Here is a 20,202-nt window from a genome sequence, read left to right as displayed (position 1 = left end):
GGTGGGATTAATATCAGTGGTTTAAGGGGTGCAGGTCCAAATGCACAAGTGATAAAGAGCTGAGGACTGGTAGAGGAAATGGTTCAATCAGGGAAGATGTCCTGGAAGAGATGAAGTTTTAGAAAGACTCTGAAGGCAGGGTGAGAGGTAGTCTGTCAGTTATGAAGGAGGAGGGAGTTCCATGCCAGAGGGAGGATGTGGGCAAAGGATCGGTGGTGAGATGGACGAGATGCAAGAATGAAGAGTTGTAAGTATTAGACGAGTGAAGTGTGTGGATGGGTCTGTAGTAGGAGATCAGCTTGGTGAGGTAGAAGGAAAGTACCTGGATGCCTTGAAGCTGATGGTAAGGAGTTTCTGTTAGATGCAGAGGTGGATGGACAACCTCTGGGGGTTTTCAAGGGGTGGACAGATATGGACTGAACTCTTTTTTAGAAAAAATAACCTGGGCATCAGAGTGGAGTACGGACTGGAGTGGGGAGGGACAAGATGCAGAGAGGTTAGCGAGGTGGCTGATGCATCCCACCTTGACTAAAGACTGTGAGCTTGTTGTGGATAGGGAATGTGTCCACCAACTCTGTTGTACTCTCCCAAGCGCTTAGTTCAGTACCCTGCACACAGTAAGCATTTAGTAAATACGATTGATAGGATAAGTACCTGGATTGGCATGGTAGCATTTTGGAAACTCTGAGACAAGGAAGAAGGTGGTGGTATCTAGTTGGATTTTCTGAATTGGGAATTATCCCCAAATTCTCTAGTTTCTTAGAAGCAAAAAGGCATAGGCTGTTGTCTTTAGAATAGGTGAGATTGACAAATAGTTGTGCAACCTTCCAGTGGCTTTGGGTAATATCTGTCCCTAAAATCCTACCTGAATTAGAGACGGATATTAGCCAAAGCCACTGGAGTATACTTTTTAAGCCTATACTAGGGTCTGGTTGTAACAAATGTTTTCTGTTGTTTAGGTATGAAGATACTTGGGCAGCTCTTCATAAAGGAGCCAAGGAGTGTGCAAGTGCTGGAGAGGTAAAGGATTTACAATTCTTAAAATAGTTCATCCAATGGTCAGTCATGTTTACTGAACACTGACTGTGTGCAGAGAGCACTGTACTAAGCGCTTTGGAGAGTACAATATAACAGAGCCAGTAGAAATGTTCCTTGCCCACAGTGAGCTCACAGTCTAGAGACGGACACCCTCAAAATCAAATAAAAGACAGGGAAAGCAACTTCTTTAGCAATTATTTCAATTGAAATGATTGAATTATTTGAACTTTAAATATTGTAAGGTGAATTAGAAACATTTAGGGATAATTTGAAAGCCATTAAAATTTATGTTCATGTTCAAGTAAATTCAATTGTATTGTAAATACAATTCCGTAAATAATGTTGATTGAAGTAAAGGCTTTAATTGGCATAGCAGAGGAACGGGCAGCCAGAAATTCCAGTTAAGGATCAGGATGAAGAATCAGGTTAATTTGGGAGAATCACTCCTAGGAGCGACCTTTGTATAGGTGACACAGATAGCTGTTGTGACTTAGTGGATAGAGCACAGACCTGGGAGCCCAAAGGACCTGGGTTCTTATCCTGGCTCCTCCGTATGTCTGCTGTGTGACCTTGGGCAAGATACTTCACTTCTGTGTGCCTCAACTGTGAGATGGGGATTAAGACTGTGAGCCCCATGTGGGACATGGACTGTGTCCAACTTGATTAACTTGTTTCTACCCCAGAGCTATTTTTCCCCTCAGCGGTTTTCTTATCTCTTTAGTTATTGATTTCCCAGAAAGCAGTTTGAACTAGAAATTCCATTTCTTCTGATCCTGCCAGGATTATTTTATTGTGTTGTCTCGCTTTTAAACCAAGTTGTAAATTGTAAGTGAAGCTGGTACTTTTAGAGGCCACATCCTTTTGAATTTTTTTTAAATCAGGACTGTTTTATTACCATGGCTTCTGTGGAATTATTTCTACGCTGTAAGGAAGAGGCAGTAAGCATTTAAAAATACTCTCGTAACTTTACCTCATCCATTGTAGACTCTTGAATTATTTAAGCATCACTGATTCCCTTTATTGATTGTCGGTTTCTTTTTTCCACATTCCCAAATTATTATTCAGGAAATAATGGAGTACAAAGTAATGTCAGAGCATTTCCATTTTGAATCTTGGCTCTTTATAATAATAATATTTATGGTTTTGTTAAGCGGTTACCATGAGCCAAACTCTGTACAAAAGGCTGGGAGAGATACAAGATAATCGGGGCAGACCCAATCCCTGTCCCACACTGAGCTCACAGACTAAGTAGCAGGAAGGACAGGTATTGAATTCCTATTTTACAGATGAGGAACCTGAGGCACCGAAATGTGAAGTGACTTACTTAACGTCACGGAGCAGGCAAGTGGTAGAGACAGAATTAGAACCCAGATCCTCTGGCCCATACTCTTTCCTCTCGGCCACACTATTGCACTTAGAACAGTGCTCGGCACATAGTAAGCGCTTAACAAATACAATTAATATACTACCCTCTTGAATGTACACAGTCAGTGGAAGACAATTTGTGTTGTTAGGGCCTCAAACTAACCACTATAGTAACGTCCTTTTACCTGAAAAATCCAAAGACATATTGTTAAACTGTAATGAAAAAGGAAGTAGAAGGAATTTTGTCTTTCTCTTGAATCGATCAGTGAAGTACTAAGGAAAGGTTCTTCCTGCCTTTTTTTAAGCATGGACTTGGGAGACAGAGGTCAAGGGTTCTAATCCCGGCTCCTCCACATGTCTGCTGTGTGACCTTGGGCAAGTCACTTAACTTCTCTGAGCCTCCTTTACCTCATCTGTAGAATAGGGATTAAGACTGTGAGCCCCACGTGGGACAACCTGATCACCTTGTATCCCCTCCAGTGCTTAGAACAGTGCTTCTCATATAGTAAGCGCTTAATAAATGCCATTATTATTATTATTCAAATTATTATCAAGGATAATGAAACAGTTCTTTAGAACTAGCATGGTCTCTAACAATGGTAAGTGATAGATTAGTTTACCTTTGCTTAGATTTTTTTAATACCCTCATTCAAGAAGTGCAGTTGTTGCTAAGTGGGTTTTGTGGTAGTTGACTAAAAGAAATCGAATTGTATATCTCTAAATAATCACTAGAGGGCACTCCAATTCTAGCAAGTTCCATATTTTAGGGCTGCTTGGGTTTTTATTTCTATCCACGTTATTTTTCTTTTCTTTTTTTATTAATGAAGTTTGTTAAGCTCATACTATATGCCTGGGTAGATACAATCAATCAATCAATCAATCAATCAATCAATCGTATTTATTAAGTGCTTACTGTGTGCAGAGCACTGTACTAAACACTTAGGAAGTACAAGTTGGCAACATATAGAGACAGTCCCTACCCAACAGTGGGCTCACAGTCTAAAAGGGGGAGACAGAGAACAAAACCAAACATACTAACAAAATAAAATAAATAGAATAGATATGTACAAGTAAAATAAATAAATAAATAAATAGAGTAATAAATATGTATGAACATATATACATATATACAGGTGCTGTGGGGAAGGGAAGGAGGTGAGATGGGGGATGGAGAGGGGGACGAGGGGGAGAGGAAGGAAGGGGCTCAGTCTGGGAAGACTTCCTGGAGGAGGTGAGCTCTCAGTAGAGTCTTGAAGGGAGGAAGAGAGCTAGCTTGGTGGATGGGCAGAAGGAGGGCATTCCAGGCCCGGGGGATGACGTGAGCCAGGAGTCGATGGCGGGACAGGCGAGAATGAGGCACAGTGAGGAGATTAGCAGCAGAGGAGCGGAGGGTGCGGGGTGGGCTGTAGAAGGAGAGAAGGGAGGTGAGGTAGGAGGGGGCAAGGTGATGGAGAGCCTTATAGCCGAGGGTGAGGAGTTTCTGCCTGATGTGCAGATTGATTGGTAGCCACTGGAGATTTTTGAGGAGGTTGGACACAGTCCAGTTCCCATGTGAGGTACCCAGTTTACAGATGAGATTACTGAGGCACAGAGAAGCGAAATTCACCCAGCAGACAAGTGGCAGAGCGGGGATCAGGACCCAGGTCCTCCCAAGCCCATGCTCCTCTCTTTCTTACCTGAACCTGAAGGAAAAGACTGGTAATTTAAAATGCAAAGTGCTGTTAATTTCTAGGTAGCACAAAGTGAAGTTAGAAGAGATAATTACCCCACCTCTGCCTTAGATTGACTTAACCCGCTGAACGGTTAGAGGCTTTGGTATCTATCTTCTCTTTTTAAATGTGGACAATATTCATAGTAGTGCGTATACTACAAAATATATAATAGTAGTTGCTCATTATATTGACACTTTAAAGAACAAGAGCTTCCCGACCCTTTCAGCACATTTAAATCCTGCACTGGTCTAGACAGTGAGCCTGTTGTTGGGTAGGGATCGTCTCTGTTGCCGAATTATACTTTCCAAGTGCTTAATACAGCGCTCTGCACACAGTAAGCGCTCAATAAATACAATTGAATGAATGAATTTAGATAAGTGGATAGTATCTCTTGTCAGTAACATCGTCTTTGCATTCAAACGACAGCAGCATTCTACTGCCACTTTTATTTTGGTATTTAAGTTCCTACTGTGGGTCAAGCGTTTGTTCTAAGCACTGGGGTGGTTACAAGTCAACAGGTGGGACACAGTCGTGGTGCCCCACGGAGCTCACAGTCTAAGGAGTCTAGTGCTTTGCGTATAGTAAGCGCTTAACAAATGCCATCATTATTAATTCTTGTTGTGCAGTTGAGGAAACTGAGGACCAGCAAAGTTAAGTGACTTGCCCAGGGTCCCACAGCAAGCTGTTGGCGTAGTCGGGATTAGAATCCAAGATCCTCTGATTCCCAAACTATGCTCTTTCCACCAGGCTAGCTGGTACTATTAATACTACTAGTATGACTGCTGCTACTTTGTTCTATAAAGTAGATGGCTCATTAACTTTCAGGGCACAGTGTATAGTGTTTACTGCTGCAGTGACTCGCCAATATACTTGCCGCTAATGTCCGATGTCAGGATACAAGTGAGTTAAGACCTGCTCCCACAGAGAGAATCTTACATACAGCAGGATCTGACAACTTGGCTTGTTCTTCTCTACCCTGTGGGTTTTTCCCAAACCTGGTGTTATCGGAAACTTGTGTTGTAAAGCTCAGGCCATGAATGTACACCAGACAGTTGAGCAAAACGGTTCCTTCTGATGCACTGTATCTACATAAATGCTATGGGAAGGATGACCCCTGTTTCTCTAACAGTATTCATCATCACATCATCAGTGGAATTTATTGAGAGCTTACTGTGTGCACAGTATTGTACTAGGCGCTTGGGAAAGTACAACATTTGTTTGTGTGACCTTGGGCACTTCTGGACCTCAGTTACTTCATCTGTGAAATGGAAATTAAGACTGTGAACCCCTTGCGGGCCGGGGGCTGTGTTCAACGTGATTAGCTTGTGTCTGTCCCATGCTTAGTACAGTTCCTGGCACATAGTAAGCACTTAAGAAATACATTAAAAAAGTATACCAGAGTTGGCAGACACCTTCCCTGCCCAAAGCGAGCTTATAGTCCGAGAGGGAGACAGACATTACCATAAATAAATCATTTATAATACGCAATTTAAAGTTATTTTTATAAAACACATAATGTAAGCCCGTATTTCAGAGGAGCTATGTCCAAAGGTTAATTAGATGTAGTCTCTCTTCCCACTAGGCTTGCAGCCAAAGAAAAGATTCTTGAGAAACTGTGGGAGATAAATGAAAAGTTGTAGAATAGAAACATACCTGATTATGAATTTGAATGTTTTCATCAGATCTTCATGTTAAAGGTTATGCTTTGGATAATACATATCTTCAACAAGCTCCACAAAGAAATTCCAAACAAAATCACTCCTCCTCTGGGAAAATCTTCACAGAGATTTGTGAAGCTTTAGTGACACAACTGACAGGCATTCCAATTGATTGCTAAAAGTGACATATGCTGTTATTATAGCAAGAAAGAGGATGAATTTTTTCCTCTTACAAAGGCATATTTTTAGTTATGTAGTCCTGCCAGTGTTTTGGGTACATTACTTCTAAGTTTGATTTCAAATTTGTCTTTGTTTATGTTTGGCTTTTGTATTTGAATTGTTTTGGAAACAATAAATCACTGGAAATCTGTCACTTAATTTCCATTTTTGTTTAGTACAATGCTATGGTTGTCTTTGCTCAGTTATTATAAACAATGAAACTTTGTTAAAAGCTAATGGTACCTGGATTTTTTTTAAAGCCATGTGAAGTTGTTTACCATATCATAGTCATTCATTCAATCGTATTTATTGAGTGCTTACAGTGTGCAAAGCACTGTATTATGCGCTTGGAAAGTACAATTCGGCAACAGAAAGGGTAATCCCTACCCAACAATGGGCCCACAGTCTAGATTGAACAATGATTTCAGCTCTTTAGCAAACTAAATGTTAAATTACCATTTTTAAATTTTTTTTTCTGCTTTAACCTATCAGTAATGCAGACAGTGTGACAAAATAACAGAATTACCTTTATTGTACAACTCAGCTTCAGTAACTCCATTTTGTTTTCTAAACAACACATTGCCCCATCTGATTAGTTCTTTTACAGAAGTGTGTTTGATATGTCAGCTTTTAAGTGATGGCTGACAGCTAAGGCTTGTGTTTCTGTAGTTTATTTAATCAATCAATGGTATTTATTGAATGCTTACTTTGTGTTGAGCATGGTACTAAGCACTTAGGAGAGTACAGAGTTGGTAGACATGTTCCTTACCCATAAGGAGCTTACAGTTTCTTTAGTAAGCTTTACTTTTATGCTATCTGTTACCAAATCGTAGTGGTTCTACCTTCACAACATCACTAAAACGCACCCTTTCCTCTCCATCCAAACTGCTACTACTCTGATACAACCACTTTTTTCCTCACCTTTACTACTGCACATGCTCCCTCGCCGACTTTCCTGCCTCCTGGCTCAACCTACGTTAATCCATTCTTCACTTTGCTGCCTGGATCATTTTTCTAAAACACCTTTCGGTCCCCATCTCCCCCTCCTCAAGAGCCTCCGTCCACCTCCATGTCAAATAGAAACTCCTCACCATTGGCTTTAAAGCACTCAACAGCTCTCACCCTCCTGCCTTATATTGCCGCTTTCCACTTCAGCCCAACCTGCATACTTCGCTTCTCCAGCCCCCGGGGAAACACTGGTTCAGAACAAGTCCCAGAATAATCTGTAATCTATATATTTATTTGTATACATCTCCCCCTGTAGACTGTAAGCTCCCTGTGAGCAGGGACTGTGTCTGCTTATTGTTATATTGTACTCTCCCTATCACTTAGTACAATGCTTTGCACACAGCAAGTGCTTGGCAAATATGATTGAATGAATGAATGGATCCTCTCTACACCCCGGAGTCTAAGAGGGAGATGAGGATGAAGATACCCAGGCATGACCTGACCATTTTGAGCTCACTCTCATTTGATTGAAATGTATGAGAATTCACATGTGGGATTCAGGAGCAGTGTTGCCTAGTGGAAAGAACATGAGCCTGGCCCTAATCCCAGCCCTGCCACTTGTCTGCTGTGGGAAAATTGGGGAAGTCACTTCGCTCCTCTGGGCTCCGGTTCCCTCGTTGGCAAAGTGGAGATTAAGACTGTGAGCCCCACGTGAGGCATGGACTCTGTCCAGCCTGTTAAATCTTCCTTAGTGCTTAGTAGAGTACTTGGCACATAGTAAGCACATAACAAATACCACTATTATCATTATTATTATTGTTAGCATCTATGGGTAGCTTTGTGCTGACTAGACTTTATATAAAATGCAGTCCTGTTACTCTTCTAATTCCTTCCTGTCACAAGTGGGAGAGGAAGATGGGCTTTCAATTCCTGCTATCACTGTGATTATCCTTTGTACTTGACAGGACACAGCAGAGTTTGTCTTCTGCTGCAACCGTCATGAGAGATTGGGACTTGATTATGGGCTTTTCTCACGTGTCAAATCGTACCAGTCACCAGGCTACAGCTGATAGTTTTCTCTGCGTTTTAATGATGACCTAAGATACTAAGGAGAAAACAATTTAGTCAGAGCCTTTTTCCCAGTACTTCTTCCCCCTCCTGCCCTGACCCGCACATAACTTAACTCTTCCTCAGTTCATCCTCCTTTTTATGTGAATGAAATTCTAAGCAGTGATGCCATGCTGGTCACCTTAGACCCTGGGGATTGTGAATGAATGTGACACTGGGAACCTGCTTGTCTCCCCCCCCACCTTTTTTTTTTGACATATTAGCAAATCTGTATTTTTCAATTACCTCTCTGAATCATTTGACGACTTATGTATCATTCGTACCCTCTCCCTTGAGCATGTCTTGGCTGGCTCCAGTGGATGTGGGTGCCGACTCTTCATTTTGCCTGTGAAGCTGAACTCTCAGAGCAGAGAGAACCAGTTCCAGCAACATCAACCTCTCCCCCTCTTTCTGGGGTTTAACCCACAGTGCATCCCCAATGAGGTCAGGAAGCAGAGATAATCTTGTGGTGTTGTCTGGTTGCCCCCAAACCCCGTGATCTGACCCGAGTGGTATCTGATGATGATGACTGTCAGACTTCCTGGTCTCTGGGAATGGCACCCCGAAATCCCCACAAGGCAACAGCGAGGGCTGCAGTAGGAAGTGGAGAAGCTTGTTTTTTCAGTCATGTGGTTGTCCTGATGTTACGGTTCTTGTGGTGGATTTCGAGGCAAAACTAGACAGTGAGCCTTCAAAATGTTCGTATTCCTGTAGGCAGTTGGCCCTTAACTGGAGGCAGGACAGGTGTGTTTTGGAGGCTCCAAGCTGATTTTTTTTGTCTCTCCCCTGCTAGAGGGGAGGCTCCTTGTGGTCATTTATTCATTGTCGGGTTCAGTGAGTACTTCCTGTGTGCAGAGCACTGTACTAAACACTTGGAAGAGTATGATATAACAATAAACAGACACATTCCGTGCCCACAATGAGCTTACGGTCTAGAGGGGGAGACAGACATTAATATAAATAAATTACAGATTTGTAAATTTATTACAGATAAGTGCCCTGTGCCTGGGAGGGGAGATGAAATAGGCCACTTCCCTGAAATTCCAAAGCACCTGTATAGTGTACTGCACAAAGTTTTTTTTAAAGGTATTTATTAAGCACTTACTATGTACCACACACTGTACTAAGCACTGGGGTAGATAGAGTATAATCAGATCAGACATAGTCCCTGTCCCACAGGGGGTTCACAGTCTAAATAGGAGGGAGAACGGGCATTGACACCCCATTTTGCAGACGAGGGAATTTAGACTTAGGGAAGTTAAGTGACTTGCCTGTGGTCACACAATAGACAGGTAGTAGAGTCAGGATTAGAACCCAGGTCCTCTGACTCTCAGGCCTTGGCTCTACCCACTAGCTTACGCTGCTTCTCAATAGTGGTTGCTCAATAAATGCTGCTGCTGCTACTGCTGCTACATAATGTGCCTGGCCAGTGGTCCACATTGCTCTGTTCAGATTAATTCCAGGGATATTGGAGAGGGAGAGCATAAACCCTCTAGACAGTAACCTAGTTGTGGGCAGGGAATATGTCTATTATATTGTTATACTGAACTCTCCATAGTTCAGAGCTCTGCACACAGTAAACACTCAGTATATGTGATCGATTAATTGGTTGGGAAAGGAGCCTGGGTAGGCAGAGGAAAGTGTTTGACCCCTTGGTGCTGGTTCTGATGTGCGTAAGCAGCCCTCGGGGAATCGGATGAGCAGTATAAGCAGTGAATTCTGGGCCAGCAGGGAGTTGAGTCAAGTTACAGACAAAGATTAAAAAAAAACGACAAAAAAACCAAATTTGGTGTAAGACAAACCCCAAAGATCAAGATATAGAGGACAGGCACATAGACAGAATGTGAGAAATGCATCTTGATTTCTGCATCAGCAGCTGGTCAGTTGAAATTCAAAATTCAAAAATTCAAAAAATTCAAATTAAAAAAAAAATTATTGCTTCCCATACATGGAACGGAACTGTAACTTGTTCCCATTTAAAGATTATGCTTGTTTATGAAGCAAGAAGTAGGTTGCCCTGCCCAGCCCCAGTTAAAAGTTTTTTCTCTCCCAGCTGCACTCAAATCTGCAGGGGTTAAAATACATTTCCCTCCTCCTCCTTCTCTTCCACTTCCTCCTCCAGGCCCCTGAGTCTCTACCTCACCAGGCCTGACCTCCAACTCCCTTACCTGTGTCCAGAACATCGCTATCTCGATGTCCCAGTGGCACCTGAAGGTGAAAGTGGCTAACCCTGTCTCCTCATGGGCCCTTCCAAATCCACTCATCATCGTAAATCTCCCATTGTAGACTGTAAGATCGCTGTGGGCTGGGAACATGTCTTCCAACTCTACTGTACTCACCTGAACGCTTGGTACAGTGCTCCAACCTCACCGCTGTCTTCCTTGACCAGAGTCTCAATCACAACCAACAATCTCCATCTGCACAGAGAAAAATTGGCGGCTTTCAGTTAACACAGAAATAATGTAACAAAATTTACCAATTGCCCATTCCAGCACTAGAACAGGGCTTTACACATAGTAAGCGCTTAATAAATGCAATTATTATTATCATTATTATCATCACTAGAGAAGGATTGTGGCTTAGCGGAAAGAGCCTGGGTCTGTGAGTCAGAGGACCTAGGTTCTAACCCTGGCTCTGTCATTGTCCTGCTGTGTGACTTTGGGCAATTTCTCTGGGCCTCAGTTTCATCATCTATAAATTGGAGATTCAAAACTTGTTCTCCCTCCCCCTTTGACTGTGAGTCCCAAGTGGGACAGTGACTGTGTCCAATCGGATTATCTTGTATCTACCCCAGCACTTTAGAACAGTGCTTGATGTTTAACAAATGCCATAGTGATGATGATGATAAAGATAGTCATTTTTGCTGTTTTCTAGCCCAATTAGAAGGATATTTTGTGGTGCTAGAAAGCCACCTGTTGCATCTCGAGGATATATGTGAGCAGTGTGAATTAGAGAGATACAAGCACATTCAGTCCCAGCAACTGGAAAATTACAAGAAAAATAAAAGGTGAGTTAACATTTGAAGTAAATACATATAAATGCATTAAAAAATATGGGCCAATCGATTTAAATATTGTTAACTTTAAAATAACTTCCAAATATTCTTGGAATTTGAGGAATTTGGTGGGCAGGGCCGGAGGAAGTATTAAAATTTACAAATTTTTATGCTTGCCAAATGTGTTGTGCCTATTGGTTGTGCACAACATCCTTACCTATGAGGTGGATATTTACCTTTTCCTGTTTAGAAGATGGAGAGGGGCAAAGTTAAAATAATTCGGCCAATAGCCTTTAGCAAGTAAGGGATGTTTTTGGTATTTGTGCTACCAATCTGTTCTAAGACATTTTAAGCAAATTCCTAACCATTGCATCTCCTTTATTCAGTCTCTCACTATAGTCAGTGAGAGCCTATTGAGTGCCTTTTGTGTGCAGAGCACTGTACTAAGCACTTGGGAGAGTAAGTAGAGATGCTCCTGGCCCTCAAGGACATCCCAGATAACACTCTTGATTCTTTTCCAGTCAGTTTACTGTTTCAACCTCAGACTAGTCTTTTCCACCTCTGGTATTCCCCCTTCTGCCTGGAACATCCAACCCCTTCTCTCCCCACCTTCTCCAGGAAGCCTTCCTTGATTTTTCTTCTTTCATGCAGTTTCCTCTCAACTAAGCACCTCAGCACTTTTGCAGCCCTGGCATCTAGCTACATATTGGCTTTACCCACTACTAATTAAGCACCTTCTCCTCTGCATAGTCATGTTTTCATTCTCGCTCTCATTGTTCAGTAAATTATACTCTGTCCATCTCCATCTCCTTGAGAGCAGGGATCCTGTCCCTGAACTCTTGTATTCTCTCAAGGAATTAGTACAGTGCACTGCACACAATGCACCTTCAGCAAATGCTTTTAACTGATTGAAATTCTAAATGCACAGAATCATCATCAAGACCTTGGGTTAATTTATATGCCATAAATTTTAGGTGTGTTGTAATATGACACACAATTCCATCCATTTATGGACAGGGATCTTTCTGAAGGCTTAAGTAGAATCTCATTCAGTACAAAAAAGCATGACAGCATACGTATGTTTTCAAAGGAAAGTTCTTGGTGGAAGCAATTTATTTAGATAGGTTAAACTATTAAGTTAAGCAATCAGTCATGCTAAAAATAGCTTAACTCAGCATGCTAGCAGTAAAAGGATTGAATGATTTTACTCTGTCAAATGTAACAAATAGCAAATCATAGGTTCCTTTTGATGAATAATGTAGAACATATTAGCAATCTGCTAAGTGGTGCATAATTTATATTTTGAGCAATATGTGTTGTGTTGATTTACTCATTTTAAAATGATGTTAGAGAAATAGGAATATCATTGGCCTGAAACCTGTACAGTGGAAAGATGTTTTACAATATCTTAAGCACACATTGCAGCCTTAACACTTGGTCTACTGAGGTTTGGGGCAAGGAATCTTGAAAATGAGCTTTGGGATATAAGACTGTGAGAGTTTAGTGAGAAGCGTGACCTATTGGAAAGAGCAAAGGTCTTGGAGTCAGACGACTTGGGATCTAATCCCAAGTCTTGCCACTTGCCTGCTGAGTGACCTTGCACAAAGCATTTAACTTCTCTTGGTCTCAGTTTCCTCATCTTCAAAATGGGGGTCACATAGAGAAGCAGCATGGCTCAGTGGAAAGAGCACGGGCTTTGGAGTCAGAGGTTATGGGTTCAAATCCCGGCTCTGCCAATTGTCAGCTGTGTGACTTTGGGCAAGTCACCTAACTTCTCTGTTCCTCAGTTACCTCATCTGTAAAATGGGGATTAAGACTGTGAGCCCCACGTGGGACAACCTGATTGCCTAGTAACCCCCCCCCCAGTGCTTAGAACAGTGCTCTGCACATAGTAAGCGCTTAATAAATGCCATTATTATTATTATTAGCAATCAATCATATTTAGAGAGCATTTACTGTGTGCAGAACACTGTACCAAGTTTCAAGGAGAGTACAATATAACCGAGTTGGTAGACAGGTTCCCTATCTACAAAGCTATTCTGGCTGGGCTGTCATGGGAGAGAAGCCAAATAGAAAGGAGAGGATTGATAGTGTCTAAAAGTCAAGTACTTTACTTTTAAAATACAGTTATTTCTGCTCTACCACAACTTTTCCTGACATGATTTGGCTATAACTAGCTGGAAGTATTCCAGAATATGCTTCTCCTGACATGAATATGTTCAGGATTTAACCTAATAATAACGACGATGGTATTTATTATGCATTTCCTATGTACCAAACACTCTGCTAAGCGCAGGGGTAGTTCCACAGTGCAAGTTGATTCAGAGTAGGAAGAAACTAATGGAGCATTAGTCAAAGCATGATGCTGCTACATTTTCCAGCCTTGCCTCGACCGTTTTGTACTAGGCAGTGCTTTATTTTCTTTATGGGTTGCCACTGTTCAGTATTTAATACAGCGAAATAACAGTGAGTCTCAAGAGTGTGGAACGCTCTGCTCCCAGCCGACATGAGAATACAAGAGTTAGTATTGAAAAATGTCTGTCAGGGTGGTGGCTTCAAACCATCTACCCACTTTACCCATTCTTTCCCATTTCATGAATGATTTCTGTAAAGTGTTTTTCCCGTAATGTGAGGTTGTTCAAGGCTACAGCTACTGGGCTATATAGACATGACTTCCAACTCTGCTGCAAGAGTTTACTATTCCAATGCTGCAAACACAGTAAGTGCTCAAGTAATACCACTGATTATAGCAGAAATACCTCTGTTTTGTATGGTATTTTGAATGAGTTGCTTAAAAAGAGCCTTATTGCCTAGCAGTTTGGTTTGGATTTCTCCCAGAGAAGTGGCTTCTGATTGTAGAGGCAGGGTGCTGCCCCCTGTGAAGATTATCATACCTTGGAAGGCATTCAACCTGTAGTTCCAACCTATTACATGGGCCTCATGCTAAATGTGTTCATTCTTGGCAGTACACAGAAGATGTATTTATTAATGCAACCCTGTTTTATTTTATTTCTCCCCTGTGGAGAAAATGATAAAATGTCTCTTTCGCCTGCTTACTAAAGTGCAGTGGTTGGATTGAACCGGATGCTATTTTGTTTGGGGATTTTCATTTTGAAGTTCCTTGCGCTTTGTAATAGCTGAAAGAAAATTGACAAGGCAACTGCTTCTGGCAACTGGGGAAATCTAAACTAAGGGACATACATTTTCCCTCTCAGGTCTTTTAAAAACACATTATGAAGCTAGCATATAATGACTATTATGACAAGTAAAAGTGCTGTTTAAATATTGCAGGAGGACAATATTTTGCCATTCTTTCATGAAGTTTATAGTTAAGCCCATTTGGTTTCATTTTGAAGCTTCCATGCCTCCAAGAAAAAATTTGACTGGATTTTGCTAACTTGGGACTGAAGGCAGTCTCTATGTAAGGTGGGTATTGTTTTGCTCTCCTGCCTCCAAACCAGCTGTGAGAAGGGTTTCAAAAGTCCAGTGACTCAGCCTTTTGTCTCTAACTTGGTTTGTTCATTTACCAATGTCTGGTGGAGGACTACCCGTGAAACTTGAGCCAAGTCCTTGATTAGCTGCTTCCCCAGGAAGCCCTTAACCATAGGAAGCATATGCATTGTTCAAGTGTTTCCATGGATAGATGTATGTATTCCATTAAGGGACTGCCACTGCCATCCAAATGCTGAGAAGCAGTGTGGCCTATTGGATTGAGCACCAGCCTGGGAGCCAGAAGAACCTGGGTTCTAATCCTGGCTCCACCACTTAACTGCTCTGTGCCTTGGAGAAGTCATTTCACTTCCCTTCTCCCCTCCTTAACTTCCATCTTCAACCGCTCACTCTCCACTGGTTCCTTCCCCTCTGCCTTCAAACATGCCCATGTCTCTCCCATCCTAAAAAAACCCTCTCTTGACCCCACCTCACCTTCTAGTTATCGTCCCATATCCCTCCTACCATTCCTTTCCAAACTCCTTGAACGAGTTGTCTACACGCGCTGCCTAGAATTCCTCAACAACAACTCTCTCCTCGACCCCCTCCAGTCTGGCTTCCGTCCCCTTCATTCCACGGAAACTGCGCTCTCAAAGGTCACCAATGACCTCCTGCTTGCCAAATCCAACGGCTCATACTCTGTCCTAATCCTCCTCGACCTCTCAGCTGCCTTTGACACTGTGGACCACCCCCTTCTCCTCAACACGTTATCTGACCTTGGCTTCACAGACTCCGTCCTCTCCTGGTTCTCCTCTTATCTCTCCGGTCGTTCTTTCTCAGTCTCTTTTGCAGGCTCCTCCTCCCCCTCCCATCCTCTTACTGTGGGAGTTCCCCAAGGTTCAGTGCTTGGTCCCCTTCTGTTCTCAATCTACACTCACTCCCTTGGTGACCTCATTCGCTCCCACGGCTTCAACTATCACCTCTACGCTGATGACACCCAGATCTACATCTCTGCCCCTGCTCTCTCCCCCTCCCTCCAGGCTCGCATCTCCTCCTGCCTTCAGGACATCTCCATCTGGATGTCCGCCCGCCACCTAAAGCTCAACATGTCGAAGACTGAGCTCCTTGTCTTCCCTCCCAAACCTTGTCCTCTCCCTGACTTTCCCATCTCTGTTGACGGCACTACCATCCTTCCCGTCTCACAAGCCCGCAACCTTGGTGTCATCCTCGACTCCGCTCTCTCATTCAACCCCTCACATCCAAGCCGTCACCAAAACCTGCCGGTCTCAGCTCCGCAACATTGCCAAGATCCGCCCTTTCCTCTCCATCCAAACCGCTACCCTGCTCATTCAAGCTCTCATCCTATCCCGTCTGGACTACTGCACTAGCCTTCTCTCTGATCTCCCATCCTCGTGTCTCTCTCCACTTCAATCCATACTTCATGCTGCTGCCCGGATTATCTTTGTCCAGAAACGCTCTGGACATATCACTCCCCTCCTCAAAAACCTCCAATGGCTACCGATCAATCTGCGCATCAGGCAGAAACTCCTCACCCTGGGCTTCAAGGCTCTCCATCACCTCGCCCCCTCCTACCTCACCTCCCTTCTCTCCTTCTACTGCCCAGCCCGCACCCTCCGCTCCTCCACCACTAATCTCCTCACTGTACCTCGCTCTCGCCTGTCCCGCCATCGACCCCCGGCCCACGTCATCCCCCGGGCCTGGAATGCCCTCCCTCTGCCCATCCGCCAAGCTAGCTCTCTTCCTCCCTTCAAGGCCCTGCTGAGAGCTCACCTCCTCCAGGAGGCCTTCCCAGATTGAGCCCCTTTTTTCCTCTCCCCCTCGTCCCCCTCTCCATCCCCCCGCCTTACCGCCTTCCCCTCCCCACAGCACCTGTATATATGTATATATGGTTGTACATATTTATTACTCTGTTTATTTATTTATTTATTTATTTTACTTGTACATTTCTATCCTACTTATTTTATTTTGTTGGTATGTTTGGTTCTGTTCTCTGTCTCCCCCTTTTAGACTGTGAGCCCACTATCGGGTAGGGACTGTCTCTATGTGATGCCAATTTGTACTTTCCAAGCGCTTAGTACAGTGCTCTGCACATAGTAAGCGCTCAATAAATACGATTGATTGATTGATTGATTCTCTCTGCCTTAGTTCCCTCATCTGTAAAATGGGGGTTGAGACTATGATGTGGGATAGGGACTATGTCCAACCCTATTTGCTTTTATCCATCTCAGCGCTTAGTAGGGTGCCTGGCACATAGTAAGCGCTTCACAAATGCCACAAATGCGTCTTTTCCATCTGATGCACATTATTATTATTATCGTATTTGCTAAAAGCGTTTACTATGTGTCCAGCACTGTTCTAAGCACTAAGTAGGTTAAAGTTAATCAGTTGGACAGAATCCATGTTCCATATGGGGTTCAGAGTGTTGGTAGGAGGGAGAAACAGGTATTGCATCCCCATTTTCCAGAAGAGGAAACTGAGGCATATAGTGAAGCGACTTGCCCGAGGTCATTCAGGAGGCAAGTGGTGGAGTGGGGATTGGAACCTAAGTCCTCTGACACCAAGGCCTGGGCTCTTTGCATTAGGTCATGCTGCTCCCTACACTACAGGAAAGCGCTGGGGAAGACAGCATCATATCCTCAGCCAGCCCTGGAAATTAGGCTGAACCTACAGGCCCAGAGCCTGAAATGAATCAGCCCAGAGTTAAAAGAAATAGGACTTTAGACACACAAGAATTTTATTGAAAAAAGAAAGCCCTGAATTCCTTTAGGCTGTTGATGCTGTAGTAATTTTTATTAGCTCTGACACTGTTTAAGTTTAGGGAGCTGTGGGGCTATTGGTTTATAACTGGCAAAATGTGCTTAGAGGTTCTCCCAACCTCAGAATTAAAATACCATAGTTACCCAAATACTCTGCACCCCACAAATAAGATCCTGCCTTTTGGCAATCTGTTTGGAAAAACAACAACACTGAAATTGATGTTTTGAAGAACCGGCTCGGGTGTCCGAGATTCCTGCCCAGTCTCGAGGCGAAAATGGGATCCAGTTGGAATACGAGGGCTTCGCAGCTCTGAACTCCGCTCCAGTGGTGGACTCATTCCCAGCGCTGGAAACCATTAGGCTTCCTAGTGTGCAAACTTAGTTCCCAGGGGGCGGGTTTAACTAGAAGGGGTGTGGGTGCGGTCAGATAGACATCGGGCCCTCTCATCCCGACTGCCTTTTTCATTACCAAAACAGCAGAAGTAACCCGAAGGGAAGGATCCCAGGAGCAGAGTGGACCTAACTTGCCCTGATGGCCAGCGGCACCCAAAAGCTTGGGAGTAGCCACCTAGCCTGAGCCTGTAGTCCGTAGAGGCTTTGTTGGCCAGTTGCTGGGCTGACAGCATCATTGTCGCTGGTGTGTGGCAGTTGGTTTGGTTCCACCCCCACATGGCTCTCTGGGTGTAGAAAGGGGTTAAACTTTTCCCCTCTCATACTCCCCTGGAAGTCAGCGAGAGCAGTGTCTCCCTCTCTATGCAGGAGGAAAAGCAAGGTTGTTGTTTATCATTATTAATTTATTCTTATTACTACGAATCATGGCTTCTGTGAAAAGCACTGGTACACACTAAAGCACTTTCTATAAAATATACCCAGCAAACCAAAACAGAAAATTATTCCCAACCAAGAAGCAGCATGACCTAGTGGATTGAGCACAGACCCGGGAAAAGGAAGGGCCTGAGTTCTAATCCTGACTTCCCCACTGGTCTGCTGGGTGACCTTGGGCAAGCGCTTAACTTCTCTGGGCCTCAGTTATTTCATCTGAAAAATGGGGATTAAAACTGTGAGCCCCTCAAGCGACATCCATTGTGTCCAACCTGATTATCTTGTATCTTAGTACAGTGCTTAGTACAGTGCCTACCAAATAGTAAGTGCATAACAAATATCATTAAACCCCCCCACCCTGCAAAAAAACAACAAAAAACCAACCGAGTGCTAGCTGACCCAAATAAATCTTCTCTCTCTCTCTCTCTCTCTCTCTCTCTCTCTCTCTCTCTCTCTCTCTCTCTCTCTCTCTGTGTCTCTCTCGCTCTCTCTTTTTTTTGGTGGTAGTTAAATGCTTACCATGTGCCAGGCACTGTATTAAATGCTGGGGTAAATATAAGCTAGTCAGATTGGACTGTATATATGTATATTTGTTTGTACATATTTATTACTCTATTTATTTATTTTACTTGTACATATCTATTCTATTTATTTTATTTTGTTAGTGTGTTTGGTTTTGTTCTCTGTCTCCCCCTTTTAGACTGTGAGCCCACTGTTGGGAAGGGACTGTCTCTATATGTTGCCAACTTGTACTTCCCAAGTGCTTAGTACAGTGCTCTGCACACAGTAAGCACTCAATAAATACGATTGATTGATTGGTTGACACAGTCCATGTCCAACGTGGGGCTCACAGTTTTTATGCCCATTTTATAGATGAGGTAACTGAGGCACAGCAAAGTGAATTTACCAAAGGTCACACAGCACACAAGTGAGAAGCAGCGTGGCTCAGTGGAAAGAGCCCGGGCTTTGCAGTCAGAGGTCATGGGTTCAAATCCTGGCTCTGCCACTTGTCAGCTTTGTGACTTTGGGCAAGTAGCATGGCCCAGTGGAAAGAGCACAGGCTTTGGAGTCAGAGGTCATGGGTTTGAATCCCAGCTCTGCCCATTGTCGGCTGTGTGACTTTGGGCAAGTCACTTAACTTCTCTGTGCCTCAGTTACCTCATCTGTAAAATGGGGATTAAGTCTGTGAGCCCCACATGGGACAACCTGATCATCTTGTAACCTCCCCAGCACTTAGAACAGTGCTTTGCACGTAGTAAGTGCTTAACAAGTGCCATCATTAGTATTAGTATTATTATTATTAAGTGGCAGTCAGAATTAGAACCCAGATCCTTCTGACTCTCAAGCCTGTACTCTGTCCACTAGGTCATGCTGCTTCTCTCTTTACAGTTATTGTCCTTACTAGCATTAGGCTGTTCTTATTTTCAGAAAGACCTAGTGAAATTTGGAGGATAAAAACCTTTACAAGGTGTTTCCTCCATGTCTTTATTTCTATCTAATGGAGCATGTTTATTTCCTGTCACTGTGCTTCATGAATATATTTAGGATTTAATTATATGCAGTGAGATTGTAATGGTTTTTGATGCGTGCAATTCACTTCTGTTTTAAAACCAGAACTATTGTTGCGGAGTCACACATCCGTGCTTAATATGGGAAACTGGAAATTTTGATTCATTGCCTTGCTGAGTTTATGGGAGCTGTGTGACTTTAGGAAAAGAGGAGACTGCTGACCTTCTAATTTAAGTACCTTCCTTTGGGTTGGTGGTAGAACATTCTCTGCTTTGTCCTTTCATTATTAGGTAACTTGCCCACCCTTTCTAGCAGCTGTTAACCACAATCGCCAATTTAGGAATAGGAAGGGTACATCATTAAGTGGGGAAAAATAAAGGATTCAGGGACTTAAGCCCAGATTTGAAGAAGAAAGCAGATGATCTATCATGATGGGGCTATCGTTTCAAGTTTCCATTTAGTCAGTACTGCTGTGAAGAAAAATTCCTTGGAATCAAAACCAGAACATAAAGTCTTCCCAGTGATGTCCAATGTGTTTCATTTTGCATGTATTTATTAATTTTCCCCACCTCCACCTGTAGTATCCTCCAGGCTACTTTGTATTCCAGTTTCCTTAATTGACA

General features: G+C 43.1%; 1 protein-coding gene across 1 annotated transcript in view; it reads left to right on the top strand.

The window, feature by feature from the left end:
- Positions 1 to 1,001: 1,001 nt before the first annotated feature.
- Positions 1,002 to 20,202, top strand: part of DTNBP1 (dystrobrevin binding protein 1) — a 78,660-nt gene continuing 59,459 nt past the window's right edge. The window contains exons 1-2 of the mRNA XM_038768090.1: positions 1,002 to 1,020; positions 10,922 to 11,055. The gene's annotated coding sequence lies outside the window, so the exon portion shown is untranslated. The remainder of the gene's footprint in view (positions 1,021 to 10,921; positions 11,056 to 20,202) is intronic.

Source organism: Tachyglossus aculeatus, chromosome Y2, assembly GCF_015852505.1.
Source record: "Tachyglossus aculeatus isolate mTacAcu1 chromosome Y2, mTacAcu1.pri, whole genome shotgun sequence".
NCBI lineage: Eukaryota > Metazoa > Chordata > Mammalia > Monotremata > Tachyglossidae > Tachyglossus > Tachyglossus aculeatus.
The sequence above is the reverse complement of the archived record's forward strand: the minus strand, read 5'-3'. Positions and strand labels throughout refer to the sequence as shown.